The 6,807-nt window shown below is 38.4% G+C and overlaps 1 non-coding gene across 1 annotated transcript; it reads left to right on the top strand.

Moving 5' to 3' along the window:
• The first annotated feature begins 3,439 nt into the window (after positions 1-3,439).
• Positions 3,440-3,512, top strand: TRNAR-CCU (transfer RNA arginine (anticodon CCU)). Its single transcript has one exon. It is a non-coding gene; the product is annotated as a tRNA-Arg (tRNA).
• The last annotated feature ends 3,295 nt before the right edge of the window (positions 3,513-6,807 follow it).

The raw sequence follows: 6,807 nt of genomic DNA on the forward strand, positions 1-6,807 counted from the left end.
TAAAAGGACCTTGGGTTCCTTGGTGAAATGGCTGAATCTAGGGATTGAGTACACTACTTGTATACAGTAATACAATGACATCCATATTATTACTTGACATATATTTAAAATATTGGCAAGTAATTAGACAATTGAGAAAATTTCTATGTGAGCCACTGGTGTAGGGGCTAAAAAACCTCTAGCAGCTGAATGGAGTCTATGGGTAAGAGCCATTGTGTATGGCTTTGTACTACAAAACACTATAGGCATCATTCATGTAGAACACAACATAAATAGCACCCTTCTGGTTGGGCAGCATACAATATGTATAATCATACGAGTGCCACGCTATGCGGTCAGCAGTCTGCAATGTTTGCTTGATCCCCTTCACCAAATTGATGCCAACATCACTGCCAGGACTTTGAGTTCCTCTATAATTTGGACCTTTTTCAGCCAAATAGCTCTCCAATGAATGTTCCTTAATCTGTCCTCCATTCTAAAGAGACCACAGTCTCATCAAGCAGTTTGTTCAGGCTTTTCTCATACTCTTCTTAGTTAATGCTGCTCTTCTACTCCTTTCCTCACCAACTCCATCTCCATTAGAATACTACCTGCTTATCTTCTCCCAAGAAGCTTCAATTAGCTATAACCTCATCAGCCTTTGAAGCCTCATAAAGAGAAGAGAGTCATTTTTGGCATTTGTCCTATTTTTCCTCTTATAAATCTGAGTTCAGGATTCTTATTCATCATGATGTCCCATAATAGGACCTCCACAAAATGGTTGTGTAAGCTATGCATCCTAGTCTATGCACTGCAGCTGTGCAGTGTACAACCTGCAGAACACTATGGGGCAGTTCTGAATCTTTAATGCTTTCCATGTAAGTATATTGAAAATGACTATTTAACTGAAATGGAAACATAAACTTTACAGTTCTATAAGTTACAGAATATATGACATAAATTGATTTCTAGCTCATGTCCAGGAAAGATGGTTGTATAAAACAAGTTTTTACTATCTAATTAAAAAAAAAACATTTAGCACCTGAAAAATCTTTAGATATGGAAGTTTAAAAGCCTCTTTCAAGCATCCAATTCTTATGGAATTTTTCATTCTTAATAACTACTACCACAACAAAAACAATGTTTATTTCCTACAGTGCTTTTCCCTTTTCCATCTGGCTAACTTTTTCTCATCTTTTAATACTCAATGTCACCTTCAGAAGGCTTCCTGAATTGTTTCTCACCTCTGTAGGGCTGAAACTCTAGTGGATCCCACAGTACCCAGTTATTTCTATTAATATTATATAGTGATAGTATCCTTTCAAGTTGATGCCCTTCATTAAAACATAAGGTCCTTCAGGCAGAAACTGTGATTTCATTAGTAATTTCTATTTCCCCATTTCTGAGTACAGTCAATATCTAGCTGCTATTTTTTTAAAAATGCTTATTGAACTAAATTCATTCAGTCAGTCATCATTCATTTACTTAATAAATATTTACTAAGTATGGAAGTATATGCCAGGCATTATGCTAGGCTTAAATATACAGCAGTCAATAAATCATATAAAAAATCTGTGCCTTCATCATATGTTTAATGGTAAAAAGTGCTATGGAGAGACACAAGGCAAAGAATGGTAGAGAGAGTATTGGGAGTATAATTATAAATATAGTGGTCAGAAAAAAAAAAAAAACCTTAGTGAAAGTTGACATTTGAGTATAGAGGTAAGGAAGGAGAAATATTAAGTCAAGTGGATTTCTGGAGGAAGAGTATACCAGACAGTAGCAACAGCCAGTGCAAAGCCCCGAGACATGGATAAGACTGGTATGTCCAGAGCAGAGTGAGCCAAGGCAGGAGTTACTAGTGATGGGGCCAGAAAGGCAATCAGACACCAGATTATGATGGTATTACCTTACATTGATGGGAAAGGGAAAGGAAAATGTGAAGAAATAGGGTATCACAGCAATTAGAAAACACAAAATAAGATGACTGAAAAAAGTCCAAATGTATCAGCAATCATAATAAAAGGGAAGAGCTTAAATTCCTCTATTAAAAGAAAAAGAAATACTGGGTTTTTAATATCATAAGAGGTAAAATGTTAAAAATATTTACAATAAATGAATTGTTGAAGATATTTCATAAAAATTCTATCAAAATGTAACCAACGGTAATATCAGACAAAGTTAAGTTTCAGCCGAAAAACATTAGACAAAGAAGTATATTTTATACTGATAAAAGTATGGTCTACAAACAAGCTATATCAGCCTTGAATCTCTTTGCAGAGATCAAAAAAATTAAGAGGACTAAACTACATAAAACAAAAACTGAATGATATAAGGAAAACAATAGGTAAAACACAAATTCAAACCTTTACTATGGCTTGACTTTGACCATTAGGGCCATGGACCTTTAGGGATTTCCCTGACCAGGGTACCTACAGCTCCTTCTGCCTAACTGCACTATTTCATAAGTGCACTTTCATCTCAGCCTTTGCACAGACTGTTTCCTCTGCTTAGAACATCTTTCCTCATATAATCACATGCCTTGCCCCCTCCCTACTTCATTTAAATCTCTGCACAAACACATGAAGTAAAAGCATCTGAACGGAATTTGTACTGGCATTTGACATAATCGGTCTTGGGCTCCCTTATTTGTACTTGTTCTCCACTCCTCTTGTCTATTCTGCTCAAATGTTGCCTTATCAGAAAGGTCTGCTCTCACACCTTATCTAAAACAGCACCCATCCCCTACTACCATCCCTGTCACTTGCTATTTTATTTGTTCTATTTTTCTTCGTACCACCTGAAACATTATAGACTTTATTTATTTATTGTCTGTCTCCTCCAACCTGAAGGTAAGTTTCATGAGAGTGCAGTCTTTGTTTCATTAACTGCTATAACCTCCACACCTAAGACAGGGCCTGGCACATGGTACGTCTTTGATAAATAATTGTTGAACTAATCAGTGAATCCTAGTGGATAATTTACACACTCGCTCGTATATGGACAAACTGAGTGACTTAACATTAGACTATGAAGGATCTGAACTCAGCTAACAAGCTTGAATTAGCAAGCCTATATAGAATATGAAAGTGAAAGTGAAGCAGCTCAGTCATGTCCGACTCTTTGTGACCCCATGGACTGAAGGCTACCAGGCTGGGGTGGGTTGCCATTTCCTTCTCCAGGGGATCTTCCTGACCCAGGGATCAAACCCTGGTCCCCCGCATTGCAGGCAGACGTTTTATCCTCTGAGCCGCCAGGGAAGCCCCATTTAGAGTCCAACAAATAGAGGTGACTTCCAACAAATGGGGCAATTACTAAAATTACTACTATTTCCAACTAATGGGGCCAGGCATTATGGCATAAAGAAAATCTCAATAAATTCCAAAAGGACAGTATCAGATAGGCTCAATCTTTCTCTACATGCAATAAAATTAGATATTAACAACAAAGAATAGGGACTTCCCTGGTGGTCCAGTGGCTAAGACTCTGCACCCCTAATGCAGGGGGCCCGGGTTCAATCCCTGGGTAGGGAAGTAGATCCCACATGCTACAGTGAAGATCAAAGATCCTGCATGCACAACTAAGACCTAACCCAGCCAAATAAATAAATATATTTTAAAAAACAACAACAAAGAATAGACGAAAGGAGCTATGCACTAAGAAACTATAAATAATTTTAAACTGCTAATTTATTCAATTTAAAGAACTAAAAACTGAAATTATGAAATATTTATGATTCAAGACCAAATAAACCATTATGACAAAATCTGTAGGATGAATATCTGCACTCACTCTTTTCTCCCCAGAGAAAAATCACCATTGTGAATTTCATAAAATTAATTCTAGCCTCTCAAATTCTATATTTCAATTTTTGAATAGTGATAAGAAGGATTAAAACAAACTGATAAGATGGATTAAAACAAACTGATGAGACCAGATTGAAGAAAATAACAATTGGAAACATTCTTCATATATTTTTTTTCCATGTAAGTCAGCTATATTAACAAAGTGTCGAGTAGGAAATATCTTTAGGGACTCTGCGTCGAGGATGACAAAATATATATTTGTAATTTGTACAATTGCATTCATCTCACATGCTAGTAAAGTAATGCTCAAAATTCTCCAAGCTAGGCTTCAGCAATTCGTGAACCGTGAATTTCCTGATGTTCAAGCTGGTTTTAGAAAAGGCAGAGGAACCAGAGATCAAATTGCCAACATCCGCTGGATCATGGAAAAAGCAAGAGAGTTCCAGAAAAACATCTATTTCTGCTTTCTTGACTATGCCAAAGCCTTTGCCTGTGTGGATCACAATAAACTGTGGAAAATTCTGAAAGAGATGGGAATACCAGACCACCTAACCTGCCTCTTGAGAAATCTGTATGCAGGTCAGGAAGCAACAGTTAGAACTGGACATGGAACAACAGACTGGTTCCAAATAGGAAAAGGAGTACATCAAGGCTGTATATTGTCACCCTGCTTATTTAACTTATATGCAGAGTACATCATGAGAAATGCTGGACTGGCAGAAACACAAGCTGGAATCAAGATTGCTGGGAGAAATATCAATAACCTCAGATTTGCAGATGACACCACCCTTATGGCAGAAAGTGAAGAGGAGCTAAAAAGCCTCTTGATAAAAGTGAAAGTGGAGAGTGAAAAAGTTGGCTCAAAGCTCAACATTCAGAAAATGAAGATCATGGCATCTGGTCCCAACACTTCATGGGAAATAGATGGGGAAACAGTGGAAACACTGTCAGACTTTATTTTGGGGGGCTCCAAAATCACTGCAGATGGTGACTGCAGCCATGAAATTAAAAGACGCTTACTCCTTGGAAGAAAAGTTATGACCAACCTAGATAGCATATTCAAAAGCAGAGACATTACTTTGACGACTAAGGTCCATCTAGTCAAGGCTATGGTTTTTCCTGTGGTCATGTATGGATGTGAGAGTTGGACTGTGAAGAAGGCTGAGTGCTGAAGAATTGATGGTTTTGAACTGTGGTGTTGGAGAAGACTCTTGAGAGTCCCTTGGACTGCAAGGAGATCCAACCAGTCCATTCTGAAGGAGATCAGCCCTGGGATTTCTTTGGAAGGAATGATGCTAAAGCTGAAACTCCAGTACTTTAGCCATCTCATGCGAAGAGTTGACTCATTGGAAAAGACTGTGATGCTGGGAATGATTGGGGGCAGGAGGAGAAGGGGACGACCGAGGATGAGATGGCTGGATGGCATCACTGACTCGATGGACGCGAGTCTGAGTGAACTCCGGGAGTTTGTGATGGACAGGGAGGCCTGGTGTGCTGTGATTCATGGGGTCGCAAAGAGTTGGACACAACTCAGTGATTGAACTGAAGTGAACTGAACTGAATTTGTACATCATAACTGAAAATAACTGATATTTTTATTGCCCTAAGTATTTAACCTCTCACTTTAAAGTATGAAGACATTGCATTGGTACTGTCCAGTTGAATTAAATTTTACTCTATATGGATAAAAACCATAATTATTTACTTTCTAGTATTTCTGGGATGAATGCATTCATAACTCAATTCATGATGCCAAATCTACAGAGCAATTTTCTCAATTTAGTGAGTGGAAAATTATTGATTCATAATTCCCTAATTTCTCAAACACCATCAGCCAATTCCAACTCTTTGCAACCCCATGGACTGTAGCCTGCCAGGCTCTTCTGTCCACGGAATTCCCCAGACAGGAATAATGGAGTGGGTTGCCATTCCCTTCTCTAGGGAGACCTTTCCGATCGAGAGATCAAACCCAGGTCTCCCAAATTCCTGGCAGATTGTTTATCATCTGAGACACCAGGGAAGCCCTTTTCAAACACCTTAACTTCTCCTAATCTTACATTACCTCATTGTAAACTTCCCTAAACAGCCCATAGGCATTCTTCATCATTGTACTCAAAACAAGAGCAAAGTAAAATTTATGCTCTCCTTTGATATCACTTAATCCTTATTCTCCCAGTAGGAAAAGATGGAAAAGCTTATTCACTGGTCAATAATTACTTCTATATTCTGTGTACCCTTAACTAGGATTTGACACCTCTTTTAGGGTACACCAGTCATGGGACTTTTTATCTTCATGAGAGGGCTGTTCCTAATTTTTCCTGTGATGAAATGGGAGACCTTTGAATAGTCTGAGTAAATAATCCTTTAAATCAGGGTAGAAAAAAAGAGGTAGAAAAAAGGTATATACTAGGAAAGTTAAATATAGCATAGCCTGTTTTCTAAGAAGAAAAGCAGCCAATAAGAATAGCTGCATGGGCATCATTTGTTCTGCACCACTTTCTGGGGTTTTAATACTGTGTGCTTCAGGAGGCCAATACACCAGTATGCTCTATAACTCATCCATCTCCTTGGCAGGCTTTAACAGTTTCGAGACTCTACATTTCTGTTTGATGTACTCTTAAGTCCTCAATTTCTGAATGTTGAGCTTTAAGCCAAGATTTTCACTCTCCACTTTCATCAACAGGCTTTTTAGCTCCTCTTCACTTTCTGCCACGAGGGTGGTGTCATCTGCATGTCTGAGGTTATTGATATTTCACCCGGCAATCTTGATTCCAGCTTGTGTTTCTTCCAGTCCAGCGTTTCTCATGATGTACTCTGCATAAAAGTTAAATAAGCAGGGTGACCGTATACAGCCTTGACGCACTCCTTTTCCTATTTGGAACCAGTCTGTTGTTCCATGTCCAGTTCTAACTGTTGCTTCCTGACCTGCATACAGATTTCTCAAGAGGCAGGTTAGGTGGTCTGGTATTCCCATCTCTTTCAGAATTTTCCACAGTTTATTGTGATCCACACAGGCAAAGGC

The sequence above is a fragment of the Ovis aries genome, chromosome X (genome assembly GCF_016772045.2).
Source record: "Ovis aries strain OAR_USU_Benz2616 breed Rambouillet chromosome X, ARS-UI_Ramb_v3.0, whole genome shotgun sequence".
NCBI classification, from domain to species: domain Eukaryota; kingdom Metazoa; phylum Chordata; class Mammalia; order Artiodactyla; family Bovidae; genus Ovis; species Ovis aries.